General features: G+C 44.6%; 1 long non-coding RNA gene across 3 annotated transcripts in view; it reads left to right on the top strand.

Moving 5' to 3' along the window:
* LOC144115892 (uncharacterized) overlaps nucleotides 1-24,073 on the top strand; it is a 256,236-nt gene that overhangs the window by 226,814 nt on the left and 5,349 nt on the right. The window lies entirely within an intron of this gene.

Genomic DNA, 24,073 nt, shown 5'->3' with positions numbered 1-24,073 from the left:
AAGATAAAATACAGGTGCCCTGATCTCGCACCAACTATGATGATGTGAGATTATGTATGCAAATAGCAAATTTATTGAATCAATATCGAGCCATCTTTGAATTATTACCGATCTACCCATCACTACCTAAAGAAAACACTAAGGCATATGTACCTAATGGAATAAGTCAAAGAATTTCTTTTGTGTCATGGATGATATTTCGGTGTGTTGTACGTTTAAATAGTATTCGGGAATCTGTAAGCCTTTTTTTTCATATACAGAAGCATGCACACCGTCCTCAGGGTTGTCCATTTGTTTTGTCTTGTGTACTTGTATACATATTGGTTGTTGTACGATGTACTCTACTGCAAATGTGTTCGAAATGGCCTATAGTGGTTGCCACTGCTGTCAGGGATGGGATGGCCTCATCAGGCAACAATGCCATTAGCCTTCTCACCCAGAACAAATTTTGTGTATTTTTTTTCCCAAATAAACTGTACTACTACTAGAACCTGAATGATGCAGGTTCGATCCTGGTCTAACCGGTCGCGTTTTGATAGTGGCAAAATGCTAGTGGCCTTTGTTCTATGCAATGTCAGTGCACAGTAAGAAACTGCAGGTAGCCGAAATTACTCCGCAACCTTTCACTACGGCGCCTCTCATAGCCTGAGTCACCTTGGATTTTTGGACCACATAAAACCAAACCAGTACATCGACTAGCTTTCTTGAATGGGATAGCCTGGATATATATGCCTGGTGTTGTAAAGCGCATTTGTAGAGATGGAGTGGGAATTTTTTTTTCAGTTCCTCTTATTTTTTTCCTCCCACTGTACAGGTCAACATGTCCGGATGACTGAAAGCAGACAATATATATATATATATATATATATATATATATATATATATATATATATATATATATATATATATATATATATAGTGATTATTTATTTAAAATAAAAAAGGAAGGTAAAAGATGTTTGCTCACCCCGGCATCTGCCATCACTAATCGGCGGCACCTGAGCTGGGGTAGCGGAAATATAGGATAGCAGGCAGTTTGAAGAAGTGAAACGAAAGAGGTGAGGGCAGACAACAGGTCGCAAGATTGCTTCTGAGGAAACTATAGTCGGACCATTATTTTCAACATTTATTTTTATGTGGTGCATTCTTATGGTGCATGTATTGCATATTGCTTGCCTGCATAGCTTGGAAATAAACTAAATTATAAGTATATTGATCGTCATGTCATTTGTGAAGACCGTGTGGTGACCTTTTTAAACAGTTGTAGACTGTCTATAGGCAGTCTACAGACAATAGTCTATTAAGGTTTTTTAGACAGAGATCTATAGACTGTCTATAGACAAATGTCTACAGCATTGCCAGGCCACATAACTGTGGAATGTCTATATACAGTCTATAGACCTATGTCTACTGGACCAGTAGACTTGTCTATAGACAGAAATCTACAAGTGTATGGCCTAAGTCTATAGATCATCTATAGACTGCCTATAGACCTGTGTCTATTATCAGTAGACATTTGTCTATAGACGGTTTATGGACAGAAGTCTATAGGAAGTGTATGGCCGTAAATCTATAAATCTTCTATAGGCTGTCTATGGACTTGTGTCTATAGACTTTCTATGGACCTATCTATTTTCAGTAGACATTTGTCTATGGACTGTCTATAGACAAAAGCCTACTAAAAGTGTATGGCCATAAATCTATAGATTGTCTATAGACTGGTCTAAAGGATTTGTCTATAGACAGTCTAAAGACTTAATAGACTAAGGTCTATAGACAGTCTATGGACTGCCTAATGAAATTTTTGTAAGGGTGGGGAAAGGAAAACGAAAGCGTAACGTTAAAATACAGGAAGAGAGAAGAATGGGGACCGAGAACAAACGCGAGTTAATGCCATCCTGGTCGAAATCAAGGATTAACGGACTTGGGCCGGGCGTGTAATCTGAAGACAAGATAACCGAGGGTCGTTAAGGGTAACGGAGCTGATTTCAAGATAAGGCAAGCGCAGCAGGCGCCGGCAGTCAGTCAGGCGGGCGAATGAGATTAGGAAGTGTGCGGGGATGGTGGCAGCAGCTGGCACAGGACAGGGTTAATTGGAGAGACATGGGAGAGGCCTTTGTGCTGCAGTGGACATAGTTCGAATGATGGTGATAAAATGTTTTACGTCATCTTCTTTAGGACTTGTTCTTTGTCCTCGCGATTGTCGTTGCACACAAAATCCCATTCCCGCTTCTACCGCGCTGTGTGCATTGAGTGCGTGCACATCTAATGGAACTCAGTAGGTATGAAGGGATGCCACAGCAGCTTTAGGATTAGCTGAAGGAAGCAACCCAACGACGGCGAGCGCAGAACGGCGACATTTCCAGAAGAGGGGTGAGGAGTGGAAGGACGTGCGCCCTCACTTTTTGCATCGTGATTCGCGAAACCAGCAGTCATATTTGGATACAGCGAGCGAGCTGCAGCTGTCATCATCCGAACCATCCATGCAGGGCTTCGCCTTCCGATCGAGGCGCCGATGAAACATTACCGGTTGTGCACACTGATCGGCGGAGCTCGCTTGCGCTGCGTCCATGGCGCCGCTCTTCTGGCTCGACCTGCTTCTCAGCGTTGCTGCCGACGGCCAGCAGCGCGCCAAGGTGATCTTCGAGCCGTGCGGGAAAAATCCCGGCAATTTCGCGACGAAGCTTATTTTCTTGCGACGCGGGTTGCCTGCCGGGGCCTATAGTAAGCGCGACACTGCAAACGCGAAGCGTTTCACAACTGCGTCGTCCCTGACAGTCCTGCAAAAGGAACTGACCCATTATTAGCAGTAGCAAGAACGGCAAGAGGACTTTTGAATGGGAAAAAAAGGTTGTTCAGTTTTCTATCATGTCTTGCAGCAGCCTAACCAAAGGGGCTCAGCAATAGCTGCACAGCAATACTTGGAACTCAACCATGCAATAGGCTTTGTATACGCTGCTGTGAAGGCATAAAACCTGCACTAATTCTGAACTCACTGTGATGTACTAGCAAAGCATACAGCTTGCTCTTCATGCGTATTATATATGCGCCTTTTCCCCACCGAGCACAGAATATTTTGTAGATGTCTTTAAACGTCTGTAATGGTCGTACATTTCAAGCAAGCAAACAGTCCCTGAAACTAAGGGAAGCATAGGTGAATGTTTCTATTCTTTTTAATTTGTAGTGTTCATATATGGGAAATTATTACTTTACTATTTTATCGCTAACAGATAATTTATTGAAACTAGAAGAAAAAACAACTACATACCGCAGGCGGGATCCGAACCCACCACTTCCGAAATTCGCGTCCGGTGATCTATACCAACTAAGCCATGGCGGCATGTCTCCTGTTTTCGAGGGTATTTATGTTGAGTGTGACCTAACCTTAACAGCGTTCACTACTACCACCGTCGTCCCGCAAGACAACTTTTAGATATCTCAGACAAATTCTTGACGTCTGCAAAGACATTAGAGTCTACAACAGGAAATATACATGACAATAAGTAGCCTCAGCAACTCATTTTTAGCTGTCCCCGAAAGTTATGCCTCAACGCTGACTGAGCGCACCACATCTCAAGGACACAAAAATATAGTCATCTTGGATATTTAAACCTGCACGAGACATTCAGAGGAGAGATTTTTTAATAAAAATTAAGACATATTTCACATACTGGCACAAGACGTGTTTTCTGCACTTTTTTATAAAGAGTGAATGCGCTTTTAAATAACTGCATCTTTCAGTTTTTTTTCCTATCTGTAGGGATCAAGACTTTCAACTAACAAACCGTCGCATATAAACCAGACTAATTCTAATGCTTCAAGACTAAATTAACAGCCACGAAAATTTTCATAAAATTTGTAGATCAGCTGTCCTTTCTGTGTAAAGTGTAGAGGCAATACATCGTCAAGAAATTTTGGTCAGACATGTTAATATTGGCGAGACGCCTTGTAGCGGTCCAGTAGACGGGTTGGTGTTCAGTGAAAAAGGCCCTTGAGATATAGAATTCGTATTTGAGACTTGTACAAGATGTCTTGCAAAACGTCTTGTAGCTTAAAGAAAGGGGGGGGGGGGTAATAGCCAAACCACAAGAGAGCTACAGGATGTATTAAGATGCCTAAAAACTTTATATCAGCAGACTCCAAGATATCTTGTCAAAATATCTTATAAGCATTTAGCTATTATATCAGAGGCCAGCTGGGATGTGTATAAGATGGTTTCTTTATCTTGGCGACTACAAGCGATGTGCAGACGGTTTGCAGTTGTCTAGAAGTTATTTTTGAGTCAGCTATGAAACGACCCCTTAAAAACATCTTGCAGCTTAAACAGGCGGAGCCTTAGAGGAGCTAAAGGATATTTAGAAAACGTCTGAAAAGCATACGTAAATATCATGCATGCCATTTGTTAGATGTGTTGCCAAAACATGTTGCAAACGTTTACAACTGTGTGAAGGTCGAGTTAGGACGTCATCAAGACGGGGTGCACATCTTGCCAAGATTGCTTGTAGTCGTCTGAAATATGACAATGTTCAGTGGGCTGCTGCCTAATCACTCCACGGACGAGCTGCTATAGAGATCCATGACTTCAAGTCACCGGGTCATGCGAGCGTTGTGTGTTCACACTGGCGGTGTGAGAGTGCATGGCTGACGAGCTCCACTGAAGGTGTGTAGGCACCAGAAGTGTCAGTCGGTTTACGTCCTCATAATTTTTAGGCGAAAGCCTTTCTTTGCTCATGAGCGGCGTGGACAGACGTTGTCGACGGAAGATGTAGACGGAAGCTGTCCGCACGAATTGTAAATCTTAAGTTGTGTGTTAAATAAAACAAAAATGTAAAGGTTGCTTAAGCAACCGTTCTGAAGCAAGCTTTATATAAGAAATAAACCAGGAATTAAAATATAAAAACAAAACGTAAAATTATTCAATAACGAAGTAAAGCAATAAAAAACAAATTTAAAAATTAGAGGAAGCTTAAGCTTCGTCTTTAAGAGTATGATGCGCGACGCGTTTCCCGTTGGAGAATTCAAGGACAGGAAATTACGCTTGTCTCTCATATCTCGGTGGGCACCTGAACCGCATCATATGGGACTGAATATTTCCGACGCGCGGTGCTGGCAACTACTACAAATACTACTACTACTACGAAGCCGGCGCCGAGGGCTTTTCCACAGAACGAGCTGTATACGCGGTCGCGTAATAAAAATACAAAACAAATGACAGGAAATAACAGAAAATGAAAAATGGAGGTTGAACGAGGACAGAGAAAGGCCTTCGCATTTTCGCCCTTCAGCAGACTGAACTGCAATCCTGTAATTTTTGTTCACTGCCATGCACCAAACACCAATCTCAGCAGCCACGTGCAAAGCTTTTCTTTTTTAATGCCTAATAACCGTAGATGCTTGGATTTACGTCACTTGATGCGCGAAATCAATTATATGGTGTGTTTAGCAATGGCCATTGGCAGCGCATAGTGCACCGACAAGAAACATCCGCGGTGAAATGTCTTTTTTTTCCGAAAGCTTTCAATGCCCGCGCGCCATTATGTTGGGGTGAGTAAGAGTGAATAACTTTATTCTGGAGTCGGATTTTACATTCCAGAAGGTGGGTCGCCCGTTCGGTTATGTTGCGCAGTTTATCAAGCTCCGCCGAGTTTAGGCAAGCGCTTCAGGTTGTGGGTGGAAGATAGAGAAAATAATGAGTGGCTTGTGCAGTGCTGCATGTGAAAAGCATATATGCTTTGCGTCTGGGATATGACGAGGGCAGTTGGGGTGGTTTGTATCGCTGCGGACGCCGAATGAAGGCACTGTCGCGAATCAATAGAGTGCTTTTCCACTACCGCAAAACTAGTGTCGTCCGTACTGTAGCGTGTTGCAAGCCATTGCTACCGTTGCCATGCTTGCCTAGGCTTATCGGCCATGCAGTATTAGACACCGTAATTAGCGTATTTACCGTACGACGGTGCTAAAACATTCTAATGACCACTTCGTTTCCTGTCCAGGCAGTAGCAAAAAGGTTTCAGTAAGCGTCATGTTTTTAGCATACCGGACACGTATTAGCGTAGATGTATACCGGTTTACCGGGCCCCTTGTTGGCGTCACGCGGGGCCACTGCGCGTGCGGAGCCGGCGTCCGGTAAACCGGTATACGTATCAACGTCTAAAAGCGTCTCTTAACGCCACACCATGCTTAGACAAAGGAGGAAGGGTCAAAGTGCTGAGAATGCGGAGCGGGATAAGCGCGTGTCTTAGGAAGCAGTGCGCCACCTGGGGCTCTACTAAGCCGCGATAGTTTGCCGATTTCGTTGCAATCCTGCTGTGTCATATTCGTCATGGGCGCCGCCGCGCCCTCGTTGTCGCCTGGATCGACCTGTTGGTGCGGCGGATAACATCACACTCGAGTGAAATAAATCGTTAAATCGTACTGGTTCAAAAGTATACACACACACACTCAAAAAACGCAGCAGTTGTTTCAGGTGTAGTTCAAGTATGAAAAAAACGATGTGTCGAAGCGCAAATGTGTCACTGGTTGGCTTGATACTTACCAGTGTCTCAGAGGGTAACTGGTATGGTGAAAACTGTCCACTATATATAAGCAGAAAAGAAAACAGGGTACGAGCTCCCCGTCCAGTCCCCACACCAGCCTCAAGCACCAGAAAACGTTTTTTTTTTCGCGTGACTGAGGCAACGGCCCAGTCGGTTTGGAAGGCCCTGCGTATCTTGCAAAGGTTCTTTAATGGTTTTATGGAGGTTTTAACGCCCCAAAGCGACTCAGGCTATGAGGGACGCCGTAGTGAAGGGCTCCGGAAATTTCGACCACCTGGGGTTCTTTTACGTGCACTGACATCGCACAGCACACGGGCCTCCAGAATTTCGCCTCCATCGAAATTCGACCGCCGCGGCCGGGGATCGAACCCGCGTCTTTCGGGCCGGCAGCCGAGCGCCATAACCACTCATGCAAAGGTTCTGAACATCGATCCGAAGTCATGCGTATTAATAGGCACAAGTACACAAATAGTATAGTGCGCTCACATAATCAGTTACAATGTAAGAATGCAAGTGAATCGCAGCTTCCGCTCACATTTCACCGCCTTTTGCGTTCTCCTCCCCATTTATGAAGAGCCACTAGATTCATGTTCCCACTGCTTGAGCTGCTGCTCTGACACAGAAGCCCCTATTTGCAGAAATCGTGAGGTAGGGAATTTTCAGTTATGGAGCTAGAGGGCTCATTTACGAATGTAGTCGTTGCATAGCCAGAGAGAATGTATTGCTTAATTGAAGCCCGCGTGCTGCAACACGACAGCCACTTAGCAGTAAAAACCAAAAATGCGTTTCCCTTCCTTTTTCTAAATCAAATTAGTTAAGAGAGTGTAGGAATCATTTTTGGTCCATGTTTTTTCCTTTAGTGGTGCGTGAGACGGTTTTGTATAAGGATCACCTCGAGGCATCCGCCTACGACAGCCAAATTATTTATAATGAAATTTCTTCTCTCAACTGATAGCTTTGACGTCAGATGTCTGTATAGGTCACGTGAAGCATTAAAAAGCAGAGATATGATCTCTGTTTCGTAGTTTTAATTTACCACAGCGCTAAAGCGAGCCTGCCTCAGGAGCCCGAATTACAATTAGCTAAGAAGCAGCGATTATATTTCAGATTTATTCATACCTCACGTGACCTATACTGACTCTGACGTCGTTGTCATCGCTCGGCTCTTGAAACCGAATTGCTGTGGAATACGATTCCAAATACGCGAAAAAAATATTACATTCACAATGATTTGAAATACGTAAGATCTGTTGTAACTGCAGCAGTTCTGCAGTTCACAGGAGTGTAATCGTGAAACAATACTGATTTCTTTCTGTAATGTTCATTATAAGACCCAAAATAGAAACTGTACAAAGTGGTGACAATAAACGAGGCCAGGCGATGTATCACTGTGCTGAAATGCACGGCTTTGTTTTTTATACAGTGACACCGGGATACCAGTTTTATCCTAGCAGTCATTCCTGAGCTCATACTGGAAAGGCCGCAGTTCAAACAAGCCTGGAAAGTTGTGCTGAGAGCCAATTATTGTTGACACACGCAGAAACAAGCTGGCATGTTGTCTGTCCAACTCCAAAGAATTCGAGTGCTAGTGGGAATGAAACACGAAGTGGTTGATTAGTACTGAGTAAAAGGCCATACATGCGACCCTCAGTATAAACATAACATGATGAGGGAGTTTGTAAACTGGCTTAAAGCTCCTGGACGGCTCCTGGTTGAGGCTGGGAAAGAATACTTCGTATATTCAGGAAACCAGGGTACATTGACCATACATGGCGGTTATTTCAAGCAGAATTTGTAGAAATATATTTACGGGACGAAAGCTATGCTGACACAAGATACAATGAAATAAAAAATAAGCGTTTAAGTATGCGTGGGGCATACATGCATATATCCTCTCATATAGATTTACAGTAATGTATAATACATTTTCATTAGAAAAAAATGATCAATCGTAACAGTTATTCTGCTTCCCAATGCAGCAAGCAAAAGTGAGCATTGTCTACACAACTGGTTATATAAAATATTGGAATGTGCTATCTGTTTCTTATTAGTAACATCTCAGCAAATTTCTGCTTATTTCATTGCCAGTTTGGTTTTCAAATTACCAAAGTTCTCTTTAGGCGTACCCGGCATTAAAATTACTTTGGCATTAACCTAAATTGCTTGAAGCTCTTTTCCTAGGCTTTGTATACTTTGCTGCCTCATACAATGAGTTTATGTGAATTTAATCCATGTTAGAATGGATGTGTGTAATTAGGAAGGCAAATGTCTTGTTTCGTGGCCTCCTCTTACAAAGTTATGCACCAAAATGATAATACTCTCTAGGACCTCACATGAAAACAACTCGTGTTACTAATGGAAGGAAAACAGCAATTCTATGATTAAATTAGTATTGAGTACAAGTTTGCACTTTACCATGTGTTCCACGGCCGTTAATGTAAGGAAATCACTGCAGCTGTAATCTGACTTCATTCAGGATGACAGAACTGCATGTGCAATTCAGTCAGAAAAGAAGCAACAGCGCTCTATGAAGACGGGACAGAGAACGAGCCAGACACCAGCGCTGGTGTCGGAAAGGCAGCGCATGTGTCTGTCTCGTTCTCTGTCCCGTCTTCAAAAACCGCTGTTATTTTCCATCAACTGGTACCAATCAGTCGTATTGCTGTTCTGTAATTTAGTCTCAATTCAGATAGAATGAGGCACGCTTTAGGCTGCAAATGCTGGCCTCCTTACAGATCTGGTTGGCCATTTCAGATGAGGATAAGGACCAACTGATACACGCACACAAGAGTCCCGTGCGTAAACATGTAAACATACGCACCCGTAGTGGGATATAACTCAAGGACGCAGCGGTTTTTCTTCGTCAAAAGACCCCCTTCCAGCCAATGGCGTCGGGCCGATTCTCATGACCCTGCTAGCGTGACAATGCAGGGAGTGGGGCCACAATTGAGAGAGGGGTTTATCCCCGACCATAGAGGGAAGGGATTATGTCCTTTCATCTGCCACTACCTGCGTTGTCACACTAGCAGGGTCATGAGAATCGGCGGACGCTATTGGCTGGAAGAGGTTCCTTTGTTGGGAAAAGCCGCTACGTTCTTCAGTTATATCCGACTACTGCTTTTTAAGCCCACCTCACAATGGAAGTCTATGCCTTTCTTCACTTAAATTAGAGACAAGCACGAAGAAAATACTGTCACATATGGGCTTGGACTCGAAATGGATGTCAAGTTTTACGGTATATTCAGTACACGAATTCAGCCGTACCGAAACAGCCTATGCATAACGTGTGAGTTAACCAAACGCAACTTTTGTCTAGATCTGCTGCGATATTGTTTGAAATAGATCATTAGAAAAATTCTGAGTGGACATGTTACGCATATAAGAGCGTATTGGTTCACCATGGTGATGAAAATAATATGCATTTTATTAGGCCAATTTTAATATTTATTTAACCTCAACTGCCCTAAATGGCATTAATTGAGGGTGAAGCCTTGAAACGGTGTACCAAATTGGAGCTAGGCGGCTCATCATTTACTGCATGGGTTTCTAAAGTAACCAGTTTGTACAAGAGTTCAGGAAGCAAAGCTGGGCGAAAGACCAGGTCCAATTCTATTCCAGCCTTACGTGGCGTGAACAAAAACGGGTATTGAACTGCAGTATACTGCATGAATAGAGACATAACAGTGTTAGTGCGGCTAGTGTGGGAGGAGCGATGAGCTTTAACATGATTTGGTTGTGCGATTCCGCCTAACAAGAACACCTGCAGCTTCTACACGAACGGAAGAAATTTTTAAATTTCACTTCAATGCTGGGACACTGTTGCTTCAAGAATAGTCACAAAATGAAACTAGCAGCTTGTTTTTGAACTGGTCCCAAGTCTTCAGCAAAGTTAGATTTGATTCAAATATAGAATTTGCATACCCCAGCTGATTTTGTGTTGAAATTTTGCAATCAATGAGCTTTGCAGGTGATGCTCAAGAGATCTTACAGCGTTAATTTTCTAAGCTGTGGTATATTTTTTTTAAAAAAAGAGAAGTCCCTGAAGCCAAGGAAAGCATAGGGGAATCTTTCAATGTTTTGTTTCAAACAGAAACTCTCCCCTATGCTCTTCTCGGCTCCACTCACTGTTGCTTTCTTTATATGTGTGTTGAGACGAGTCCTACAATTTCCTGTCCTTCTCTACTAATTAGATTACGAGTGGTTGTACAAGGATTAATATGCTCATGCCATGTTAGACGGTATCACCAATGCTGAGTATTTTAGCAATCATGTAAGTATCCCTCTTTTGGCAAGGCCTTAAGGGTAGGCAAAATGTAGTTATGCTGACAGCAAAAACTATTCCTGAAGTCCAATTAATATTGGCAAATAGGCCATTCTCGAGCATGCAGACGATTGTTCTGAAGGGTTGAAACACTGGTATTGATTGTAGGACGGCAGACCATATAATAACCAATGAAGACTAGTTAAATGAAATACTGAAAGGACGGTCATTAATGAATGTAAGAAAAAGGAAGACATTCTAAAGAAAGAAAGGCAGAATGAGAAAGAGTTAGCATGGGCCTAATGCTTACAGCTGCCTATCATCACTTGGATCCAGTTCAGAACAGTACGATAGAAGTTAAAACCTGAGAACTATGGCACTATATTGCAAGAGTTTTTAGCGCATGCTTTCTCAAAGAGAGCAAGTGGAAGTGCTTGTCACGAAGAATGACAAGTTGGCTATCACAGGAGTGCTTTTCAAAAAGTGTGCACATTTGGAAGGAGCAATTTAATTGGCCGCAACATTGTAGCAGTGTGAGAGTACATAATGCTTTTCATGATCAGGAACACATGCTAGGCATAGAAATGAAGCAATAGTTGCTGTGTGATGACTGGCAATACGCATTTGAGAGAGGTGGAAAACTACTTACAGTAAACACTACCTATATACATGTACATGCTGCTTGCTGCATATTGTACAGCTGTTGCTTTGGCTTAGGGCCACAAGGCTTGAACAGTGTGTACTGCAGGGCTAATTGGTGGCAAAGCAACAAGGTGACAGAGCACTAAGGGAAGAGGACCACACAACTAGCAATGCTTGCTGAAGCAATGGCAGTGCCTGTTCTTTGCTCTCATCTTTGCTTCATAGCATTAATTTACCAGCACCAGAGGGCTCATATTTCTATCTGCTGTCTTAAAGTGACCACGTTAGGTAAAGGCGACTATCGTTTTTCAACCACGAAACTTCTGTGCCATATAACGCATTATACTAATCAACTCGCGTAGTTTGCAAAGAAGAAATTTACTACTTGTGTCAAGCAGTTAAGCAACAATGATTTGGTGCTTGTGACATTGACGGAAGTAAAACAATTACCGCATTTTCCTGTGCACAGAAATGCCTCGTTAATATCCACCGTGTATATGGCGACTCGAATTACGGACAGTTTTTCAGCAAACGAGACTTTTCCAAAGCATGCGTACCTTATTATCATGGAAACTTGCCATTTGTGCATTGTACGTGGTGAAAATGCACAAATCCTACTGCGACCTGCATATTTTTATCGAGTAATATGGAGCGTAATGCGAACATCTTACCTGTGGTAACCGGATACTATTACACTGCGCAGTTAATGTGACAAGTGCTTGGATATGAGTAGAGAAGTCAACTACAGACTTATAGCTGCTGCACCCTGGAAATGCCATCACCAATTGCTGCGCATCGTGCACATTTTTTTTTTTTGCTGAACCGTCAACTACCGGGCACGCCTACTCTCTCCGCTCACACTTTCTGATTGACAAAGTACTTCTTTTTCTGATTGACAAAGTACTTCTTTTTCTAGCGTCAAAATCACTGACACTGAAAAGCTCGGCGACTCATTTCCTAGCGCACGTTGTTCACTACACAAATCTACACAAATTTGATTACGTCGCTCGCTTACGGTAAAACCTTTTTGTTATAACCTCAAAGATGTCAACTTGCTACACTAAAATGTTTTTTTTTAAACAGAAGACGCGGCAAGACGAAGAAAAACTGCTCGAGTTCAAAGCATGTCGGGTAGGAGGAGAACTTAGCACATGTACGAAGCAGGAAATCGGCAAATACAATCCGAGCAATAAGAAAACAGGTTCAAATTGCACGTGGCCACAGCCTCGACAGGTCGATGGCTGCACCGACTTTGAGGACTTTCAGAAATGGCTCAACTTCAGAATTGCAGAGCCAAACACCATGCAATAGCGCATAGCACTCATTGAAAAATAAAAATAAACCTCGATAATGTGGTTTGACAATATGCACAAAAATGGATCTGTCGCGACAATGCGACAAATGCGGACAGATAAGTGTCCCAAGAGACCTATAGGTGAGCATTGTGGAAGGTGCAAACAAGCATCTACATTCGAGCAAACAAATTTAGGAATGCAGCAAATGCAAGGAGCACTTGGAAAATCTAGGAAACATCCTACATTTCTGACAGCCCATCATTGCCTTCACCCAGCAAGCAAATAATGTTCGTTGCAGGCAGGGACTGGTAAACGAACGTAGCAGATGCACATTCGACTGTGCATGGATGACATATGCTTCTAAAGGCTTCAAGAATGTATCAGAGAAACTGGTGCAGCTTACCTAGGAAGCGCTGCTTAATTACTGTTCGACACCAACAAAGCCGAGTTGTCGAGCAGTTCGGCGACAGCAGTGTAGTGAAAGCAACAACAAATATGGGATCAGGTGCCGCCTCAACGAGTACACTGCAGTTCCTATCCCTCCTGCCGTGGCTCACGGAGCACTTCGAGATCACTGAATTTTATCAAAGGTCATGGCATGGTATACACTTAATATTGCAAAGCGTTTGTCTAAAATCCAAATTCACCCCATGCTCCTAAACTAAAAAGAAAATTTAATTACGGCAGCTTGCTGAAAATATTTCCTTAGTTTTTAATCACGAATTGCTATTATGGAAAACTGTCAATGTACAGCTCTGTTAGGGAAGCAAAGTGTTCATATTAATAAGGCACAAATGTATATGTGTTGCTTGCTTTGGGAGGCGTAAGCACCTGCTTTTATATTTCTTTTTCTGGCACCGCTTCACATGAAATGGTCATGAAGAAGAGCAGCACTAGTCGCCACATATTAAGGGATTTGTGCATTGCAAAACACTCGTGTATGAGTTGCGACAATGTTTTTTGTTCGTACATAAAAGTTCCTGATCTGGTAGTAATGTGTCACAACCCAAACTTAACACTAATGCTTTGGCTCAGCCCATGATCACACGCAAGGGAAGTTGAAATCATTCAGTTCGTCACACAAATATTTATTGAAGATATAGGCCGGCATATATCCGGCAGGTAATAATAAAAAAGGACGCTCGCGAAGTGACAGCGGCCGTGCACACCAATGCTTTGAAACAGATTACACAGTGCCGCCGGCATACCATCGTAATACGGCTACCTGTAGTCGCAAAATGCATTTTATGGAGCGCAATGCCGCAGAATGGTGGTGACGCTTCTGTAGCTCCGGCGGAAAAGAGCTGAACGGCCGAGCAGCCGAGATCGTATCGAAGACGCCAAAAATAGCTTTCAGAGTGGTCACGTCGCACTCTCTGCGGCGGTTCTGAAAAGTGCACGCGCGAACCGCGATACGAACGACTTGCGTTCGCGATCACTGCGAACATACCAACGAGTACGACTAGCAGGCGATTTGACAAAACATCGAAGAAGCACTCGGTCCGACCGCAGTAACTTTCATTACAGTCACATTGGTCACCGCGCTCTGAAGCTTAGTGGCGTGCACAGGAAATTCACTCTTGAGTGTTGCTTCTTTCTCCTGTTCGAGAAGATCCTCGCGGTAATAAAGAACACTTGTAACAATTGCAAAAGGCTCCAAATAAATTCCAACTAAACCCTTCGTGACACCGCCGCTGCGTATGTCTGTGAATGTTTGAAGGCCACTCAGAAAACTCTTTGTGTACGGTGACAAAACAACTTGGGGGAAACTGTCGCTCGGCGTGTTTGCATACGGCGAAGTTCGAAGCCGCTGTTAACGGTTGTAATTGCTACATGTGGCCAATATTATACGTTTCTCGGCATAGCTACCAACAGCTTTCCGATGTAACCAATATTCGAATCCATTATAAAAGTTTTTATAATGTCACTTTTTTTTCGTAACTATTGTATAATTTATTGAGTTTTTCGCATTTATTTGTTTATCACTACTGCGTAACTGTTGTAATGAATTTTATGCATAATACTGAGTTATCTAGCTGTAATTATTTTTGCATTTCTTCTAAGTAAAAATGTTCAAAGAAAATTTCCTGTCATCTTTGTACAGAGCGTAACTTTTCCATTAAGCACAAATGGATTCATTATGCGGACACGACGAAGTCGGACCGTGCAGTCAAGGCCATAATAACACGAACGCTTCAGCGATAAGACTTCTCTCAAGCGAAAATTAGATTAGTATTTTTTCCAGCAAATGCTGCTAGTGAGCTCGCCCATAACACCAAGAGACATTCATAGTTGCTCGACGGTACGTACGAGAAAACTTTGAACGCCGAAGTGCCTTCGGGATTATTTTGGCTGCACTTGTATATTGAGAGGACATAGTAGTAGCACAAAAACAGGGACGTAAGCATAGAAGACAGAAGTAGATAGGAGGAGACAAATGTCTTTAGATGGGGAGTTCAGGACAGTTATGTACAGATTTGGATCTTGCTGATTAGCAGCATTTCGCAGCAAGTCGCTTCCCTATATCTGCTAGCGGAAGGTGTACTAGATAGCAAAAATGCAAAGCATGTTAAGAACAAGCTGAGTGCAGATAAGATGCTGCAAAGAAAATTTAGACACGGGTATTTTACTGTCTACAAATAGCATCTTTTCGATTTTTTTGTGAAATGCTGAAATGTTGAGTGGATATTGTTAGATATGCCGGGCCCTTGGGTTGCCTGACTCGTTCAGGCCCGCAGGTCCCGGCTAGGAACGATGGTGTCGGTCTCGCGCTGCGAAGGAAACCGTATAGTAGATTTATTTTGCATTTTTACAGTCGAGATATAAGTACCAAGGAGTACCATCAAAGTCAAAGTGAAAACATTCTTTATTTTCGAAAGTACAAGGAATTACATTTAAAAAGTATTTGAACCGACAGCCGTGCGGCTAGTGAAACGGTCCAGTGGAAAGTAAAATAAAACACATCAGACAGCCGTAATGAACAAAAAATAAAATGAAAAGAAAGATAAATGCACAAACAGGAATAAAGAGTTTCTTGGAACAAAATGCGCACTTGATGTAACACTTAAATAAACCCACACGCAGAGCGATAAGGAACAGGAATGAGAAGATCAGCCGTTAAATACAGTTCGCATTCCTTAGATCCCTGGCTGAGGAATAAAATCCTGTTGTCTCGATTTCGCCACTGCAGCAAGCCTTCTGCTCGGAGCCTCTGTGGGAACGGAATTTCAAGTCGTCTCTCAGCAGGTGCATGAGAGACCTCGTCCTCCCCCGCAGGATGTCGGAAATAGGAGATCTCTTCCGAGGCCGCTGCCGCCTTTCAGTTCCCACCACCAGCCTGAACTTCCAGCAGCAGCCCGCTCCGTCAGGCGAACCGAAGGCAGACTCGGCCACTTGATGCCGCCGCCGACAGTCCTCGCAGCCTCGTTGCCTCCTGTTGACTCATCCACATTTGCTTTTTTCCCTGGCCTGAGGCTCTCAAAAATATCCGGGATGCGTGGTGCTGGATTCAAGGCTGTGAGAGTACGACCATGTCGACATATTATGACAATTTGTGCTTTCTCAACAATTAGGGCAACATATCTTGATTTCAAGCCGTGTTGTTTGATTTTACTGAGCACGCGTTGCTTGTCCGACGCACATTTGGCGTGCGAGCAGGAACTTCTGGCCACCAGCCATAGCAGTGCGAGATAAGGGTTGGCGCGACTGTGAGAGCCCCCCACCTCGTACCAATTTTTCGCTTTAAAGATGCCGCCACTAATGAAAGAAACGCTCAAGAGTAAACGATTGAAAGGCGCAGCTAGCGACCGCTCTTGCTCTGCCAAACGCAGCTTCGGCCGGCCGCCGCACAAGCCAGCATGGCTGTGATGTCCGGACGAGTAACTAGATGGCACTACTTCTCTAAAATGGTGGCGCCCACAAGAAAATGGTGCACTGCAGGAAGTTTTAAAACACGAAGCAGGAAAAGTGTCTCGCACAGTGACAAAATTTCGCCACTGTTATTAATCGCGTTTTTACGAGCGGTATTCAGGCAGCCGGAATATAAAAATACCGGTAACATTACAGCAGTATCTGGCATTAGTGGCTGCGACACCGGTGGCCATTTATGCAGCGTGGAGGCTCGACTGTCATCGTGTAGTTTGTTGGAGTGTCTTGTTGTTTCTTGTTGTTGTAGCTTTCGAAACCGTCCCTCCGCTGTGGAGCTCAGATGCTACTTTGTTGTTCCGCTTGTGTAATCGCTGCCACTTTGCTGGAACCGCGGTGCGAGTGCATTTGTTTTCTTGTTGATTTTAGTGTGGTTCCGTTAGTCCGCAATAAACGGCGTTGTCTGTGCTTGTGGTGTGTCACTCGTCGGGGGATACCTTGGCTCGCGAACCCCCTCCCCCCCCCCCCCTGTAGTGGGAGGTTTCCTCAAAGTTAATGCCGAAAACCTCATTAAAAGTGCGGGAGCACTATATCGATGGTTTAAGCCCCGAGCAAAATCTTGCGACGTTTGTGGGTTTGTGCCACCACTGCCGACGGCGCCGCCATCGCACAAGATCTCTTACACCCCAAGCGACCCTGCTTGGTCGATATTCCCGCCCACACCGCGTCGCCGCCGCGCTCCGCCGTCCCCGCTCGTGACGCGCGAGAGCCATCGGCATCGGAATCACGCGAGAAACCGCGCGGTGGCGATGGACGCGCGCTGCTCGTGCCGTGTCTTTTCATGCAGTTCCCTTTGAAGCAGTGTTGTCTCAATTGCTTTAATTCGTCCTTCTCAGGTGAACTATGTTAAAACTCTACCATTTACAACATGAAAAACAGCATGTTAAGCCAACGCTTAGCCAACAGGGAAGTAATGAGACAAGCCAGCGTTTATGTAGTTCTGCTTTCGCTCGTTCATAGAATTAGGCAGAAATTCTCTGTCATTTTAACTACCTGTTTGGTGATATCATCACACTGCTTAAGGGATTAGCGTAAAAGCACAGCGGGTCAAGAGTTATAGTCTGAGTAGATATAGATGGTCTAGGTAAATTTCGCCACAGAACCAGTGGCTCTTCATCAAGAACTTCCCTCCATTTCAAGCGTTCGTTACGACCGAGACGTTCTTTTCTGACACCTCTATGGAAAATTTCACCCGGATGCTGTTCCAAAAACCTTCTGTGAGCTGCTTCTAAACTTCAGCAGTGGTTGTTTCCACCGGCACTAGTACAGCCTCTGCGTTTGTTAAGTGGGGTCACTCGTCGGTCATGTGAAATAAACGTGTGGAATTGTAAATGCAGAACTGCGTTTAGGAAGATTTAATCTGCCGTTTAAAGGGACTCAAGGAAGAACTCCATCCATTTTTTGTCGTTCGTAAAAAATCCTGTGTGGCTCATTTATTTATGTCGACGATTGTCCGACAGCCAAAGTCGCAGTCGTCCTCATCATCATCATCATCAGCAGCAGCAGCAGCCTGGCTACTTCCATTGCACGGCAATGGCCTCTCCCGTGTCTCTCCAATTAATTATGTGCTCTACCAGCTGCGGCCAACATATTCCCCGAAAACTTACTAATTTCATACGCACACTTCACTCACTTCCGTCGCCTGTTGCGCTTGCGTTCTCAAGAAATCCACACCTCAGTGACGATCTGTTATCTTGTCGACACATTACACGCCCTGCCCCTGCCCATTTCTTCTTGATTTCGACTAGGATGTCATTAACTCGCGTTTGTTCCCTCACCCACTCTGCTCTCTTATTTTATCTTAACACCGCCCCTATCAATTTCCTTTCCATTGCTTGCTGCGCTGTCCTCAGATGAAGTTGAAACCTTTTCGTTAGCCTGCACGTTTATGCCTTTATAGGTGAGTACCGGTTAGATACAGGCGTTGTACCAGGTGTGTCAGCGAAGCACAATAATTTTTAAAAAATATGTTTTTTGAGGCAAAGAGATGAGCAGAAACTGACACATCAAATGAAGAGAAGCTCTTGATGAGGAGCGACCCTTTCAGTGGCGAAATTTATCTAGATCATCTAAAACTTCTCAGGTTGCAACTCTTGACCCGCTGCGGTTTTTTCACGAAGCTGTTCAGCATTGTGTTGGCGGACGTCAGAAAACAGGCAAATTATGTTAGATATGAAGTGACTAAATAAATTCTAATAGTTAAATTTTGCACTTTTATCGATAGGGGCCTTACTGCAATTAGAGATTCGTAGCAAGCCGTTAGTAAAAGCCAAATCAGATTTTATAATTTCTCAAAACGTGATTACCCTAGCTGCTATTATAGAAACTGATTTGGCTATTACTAACGGCCAACTACAAAATTTAAAATGTTGGCTGTTAGAATTTAGTCAATCGCTTTACCATTTAGCATAATTAGCCTGAATACATGTCCAGGCAGATTTTCAAGTTCACGCTCCCCATTTATCACCATTCCCCCATCGGGACTTCGTCCTCGGAGTGACGGCCCTATTTAAACCCCGGTAATGGTGAACGCTTTGCCCAGAAGAAGACAAGTCCTCTTGTCGAAACATCGGCAAGCACCTGTGGCTTCCCCCTCCCTTGCTCGCTCTCTATGTGTCTACAAATATCAAGTTTCTCTCATATTCTTTGCCTCAAAATATCGTGATGTATAAATACCTCAACAGCTGTCGCTGAATTTTGTTACAAAAAACCGTCGTTTGAGTTTTTTTCTTCTACTTTCTAATTGATGATAGTGAATTTTTGTTACAAAAGCATATGACAGCAAAGTCACCATATTTTGCTCAGAACAGCAACACGTTTGATAAAACTGCGTGCGATGAACTCAAGCAATATGTGTGTTCTACGTATAAAAAGCTTGTATTTCCTGCTCCAGACCATCTGCTGTGATGTGTTGGCGTTTAACAAGGGTTTTTGGTTCGAGAACGCAGTTTAATGGTTCTAAGAGTGGCGGTCTCTGGTTTGGAATCTGGGGACCGACACCTGCTGAATGCGCTTGTATCCAATGGACACTTATACGCCACCCAAGTGCCTTGGCGCAACTTTGAGTGCCTAAAACGTTCTTTGTTACTGGAAAGACCGTGTAGCAGCTCTTCAGCGCTATGCTCAGACTTTTGTCTGCCATAGTCTCTCGATTACTGGCAGAGCGAACGCATCTAATCTGTTTCTCGCCACTCGAATTTATTGCGTACTCGAAATTATTCATTGCACACGACTCTATATCCACCGTTTTCACAAGGTTCGTGCCACTTTTGCGTGGGATTTGTCTTTTGAATCTATGAGGCGTGATATCATCTTCCGACCTGTAAGCCCAGGCGGCCTTGCCTTAGTCCACATGTGTGTGCGGCAGAGAGTTTCGCGTTTAAGGTTTTTCCGTGACACCACACACCCAACAGTGCGTGCTTTCTTGCAAGTCAATTTAGTTCATGTTTTACCGAACCTCAATGTGTCTTCTGTTTCTGATTGTCCGTGTTTTTGAGGCTTCATGCATGAGATATATTTGGCTGCTCGCGTTTCCGGCTTGTTCGTTTCTCCCCTGAGTTCCTGTTTTCAGTTTCGAGGAAGCAGTTTTACAAGAATTTAATCTGTATGCTCTTCCCTCCACCAATGTACCGTTCTATGTATTTTGGCTGACCGGGACATTACGTACCCAGAAGAGTGCGTAGAATGCCCCTCTCGCCGTGTACCTAAACTTTTTCCTACAAGCTATGCATAACGAGACGTTGCCCGTTAAAACATGATTAGAAAAAAAAGAGAATTTTTGTGTCCACGGTAAACTGTCGCCTTTGTGATGCTCCAGAACAGATTGAGCATTGCTTCATCGATTGCAAAGATGCAATACACTTTTGGGACATCTTGCAACGGACATTGAAAAAAGACAATTTGACGCCGCATTTTGTGCAGAATCTCACTGCACTGCCGTTTGTTGGTGAACCCTTAGATATGTTCTTTCTGATTGGACTACACAGGCTGAGCAAAACACGCGTGCATGATGGACCGAATTGTGAATCTGTTGTTTCTACAAAAGACCACTTCAACAGAATGATTGCTCATCTTGTTCAGACTGAATTTCAGCGAGAGTGGCGACCACTTGTAGTGCTGTGCTCTTCTGTGCTCTCTTTCTAGTGCGTCGACCGTTGATTAGGTGTGTCGTGTGACGCATTGCGTTGATTTGCGATTTTCTTCATGGTTTGTATATAATTCATATACACAGAACAATGCTTCACTGTAATAAATACCACGTTTAAAAATATGATGTGTCGGCCGTATCAGCGCTCGGTTCCCCCTAAAAAGGTTGTGGGTTCGAGTTATGGTATTTTCATGTTTGCCTTTGCTGTTATTGTGTGGGATAAGTGAGGTCGGAAAATATCCCGCTCTAAGTTACGCTGGAAATCACGCTTCGTTTGCATTTTTTTTCTTTAAACAGCTGCTACCGGGGACGTTGCACCCCATTCCTAGAGGACCAACAGGTCGAGCCTTTGCAGTTAGCCCCGCATAGGACTAATGGTTGTGGCAAATCAGTGAGTCCCCAAAAGGACTAACCTCTCGGCCATTTTAGTGCCTTTTTTCTTAGAGTGGCGCGTGGCCGCCAAGATGCGACCAAGCGGAGTTTCAAGGAACCTACCGCAGCGCGGGCCAAGTGGTTGAGCATCCGCCTCGCATGCGGGAGGTGCGAGGTTCGATCCCCAGTGCCGCCGGGTAGCCATCGCTGATACAGTGGGTACAAGCTTTCCCCTGGTCTGGTGCTCGGCTTGTTTAGGCTGAAATGCTTGAGAAATCTGTCATTGACTCCACCTTGAGAAATCCAAAATACCTTGTGCCATGGCGCTGTTTCGCCAGAGATGCCCTTGCGCCATAAAAATCCATCACCAGTTTTCAGGAACCACACATGAGTAATCACTGCTGATTCGCAATTAGTGCGGTGAGAGCCCGGAGAAGAATGATTCGAGGACGTAGTTCGCAATGTTGAGAGTTAAGACACGCACACAAGACTTTTCTTGCCTGTGAGCTTGCTTTTATTACACAAACGTTGAGCATTCCTGTCCTGCCTGCATTGAGAGGGCGCTGGGTGGGCGATAAATGTGAATGCCTTTCTCAAGTTAAAAAAAAACATTTGGAAGTCACCTTGTGGAGACTAAAGTGTGAAACGGCGGAAGCCTGACACCATTGCCAATGGCAATTTTTTGTGTCGGAAACACCACGGAGGCACGCAATCCGTACACTGTTATGTGAGTTTTGTTTGTTTAGACACTAGTTAGGTGAGAGAGGCATCCTTCCTGCACGATACCGCAAAGTAAACTGCCGCCATCGCCGCAGCCACACCACACCCAAGGAGACGGTAGCCGCGTGCACCTCGCGACAGTGACGTAAGGCCACACAGCGCCCAATCGAGAGGCCACCTCAAGCGCCTGACGACAGTGACGTCAGGGCGCACTGTCGAACATACGGCCGCCACGCTATAGTGCCTAGAATATACTGGCTAGTGTGCCGAATGGCAGATGGTGGCGCCGTGTGCAATGAAAGCCCACCGATGGCGACAGAGGGCGCTGCTTGGCGGGAGGATGATGCCGCAGCAGACGACGCGGTTTTCTGGGTTCGGAAGGCAGCTACCTGGTCTTGTGCGTGCGTGATTAACCTGCTTGTGCACGTATTTTTGCTGAGCGAGGTGTAGTGTTTGTTGTCCTGTGTGGCTGCTTGCACATGCAAGTCATCGCGTCCGCTCCTGCCTGTAGTTCTGTGTTAATTCGTCGGTTTTGTTCGCGCGTTCTGTGCGCGCGTGTATCCATTCTGTGCATTTTAGTCGTGTAGCAAAACCATGGACTGAGCTCTCGATTGTTCTTTTCACGTGCCCATCGCTAAACGAGCTAGATGTCACGGCACAAAAAAGATGTCAAAACCAAAGCGACCATGCAAAGAGACTTGCTTTCGAGTGTCACTGTGTAAAGGCGGTTACCGCTCGAACAAGGAGCTTGTTTCCATATGTTTACTGCACCACCTTATGGTACACGGCTTGCAGAATGGGAACGAAACTTCAAAGGAGAAGAGAGAAGGCATAGGCCGGCGAACTCACTCATGAGTCGACTCACTCGGGCTCACTCACGTTCATATCAGATCATGATCTGAGCCGTGGGGTGAGTCCGGACTCACATTTAGATCATGTTCAGAGCCGTGAGTGAGCCCGGACTCATGTGCACATCATGATCTGAGTTCTGAGTAAGTTCGGGCTCGCGTTCAGATCATTAGGAGAATCGCGAATACGGGCTCACATTCAGATCATGATCTGAGCCGCGGTGAGAGTGGGTCCTGTTCAGTCCGGTACTGAGTGGGTCTGCCAAATCAAACATGTCCATGATGTAACGTTGAGCAATCCCATGATCCCAAGTAAATCCATGATGCCGATTGGGCGCGGGTTTGTAATGTTCATAAATGCGATTCCTGCGCAGTCGCAAAACTGAATAGCTTTTGGTCGAGATGATGATGTAGAGCAATTTTATTGTTTCGTGGTGCTGCACTCCAGGACATTGCTATAATGCGAGAAGAGTATAATACCCCTGTCACACGGACACTGTAAAGGTACTTTGAACTAAAACTCCATTACTCTAAGGACGAACGCGCGCTGCCACACGGATGCGCCAAATGACACCTAGCTCAAAGGAGCTTCGAAACAAGGCAGCTCGAGTTCGTCCTTTGAGGCTTCAAGGGAGTACTCTCTCCCAGCGAGTTAACAGCATAAATAAATTGAGAAAAGAAACGTTCAATTTTCATTTTATAAATTCACTTCATAAGATTAGTGGTGTTTTAAAATATAAGATCATTTGTTTTGTGGCAGTCTCACCACGCCATACTCTCGTTCCAGATATACGAGCGTCACGGTAGCCACGGTATATGTGCCGCCATGTCGGCCAAGTTGTTTGTTGTTTGTAGCGAGTAGCGACGGAGAGCAGCTCGTCACATCTGCGGTGCTGTTGCCACTAGACTCAGGTCGCCACTGCTCGCCCACGATTATCGCACGTCGAGACTGCACTACTCTTTTTTTATACAATTTCGTGCTTGTTTTTGTGTGTGTGTGTGCGCGCGCGCGCGTGTGTGTGTGTGCGTGCGTGTGTGTGTGTGTGTGTGTGTGCGTGTGTGCTAGTGTGTGTGTGTGTGTGTGTGTGTGTGTATGTGTGTGTGTGTGTGTGTGCGCGCGTGCATGCGTACGTGTGTGTGTTTGTGTGTCTGTGCGTGTGTGTGTGCGCGTGTGCGTGCGGGCGTGCGTGCGTGTGTGCGTGCGTGTGTGCGCGCGTATGCGCGCGCGCGCGCGCGTGTGTGTGTGTGTGTGTGTGTGTGTGTGTGTGTGTGTGTGTGTGTGTGTGTGTGTGTGTGTGTGTGTGTGTGTGTGTGTGTGTGTGTGTGTG

Source organism: Amblyomma americanum, chromosome 1 (genome assembly GCF_052857255.1).
Source record: "Amblyomma americanum isolate KBUSLIRL-KWMA chromosome 1, ASM5285725v1, whole genome shotgun sequence".
In the NCBI taxonomy this organism is placed as follows: Eukaryota; Metazoa; Arthropoda; class Arachnida; order Ixodida; family Ixodidae; genus Amblyomma; species Amblyomma americanum.
This window is presented reverse-complemented; position numbering and strand designations above follow the sequence as displayed.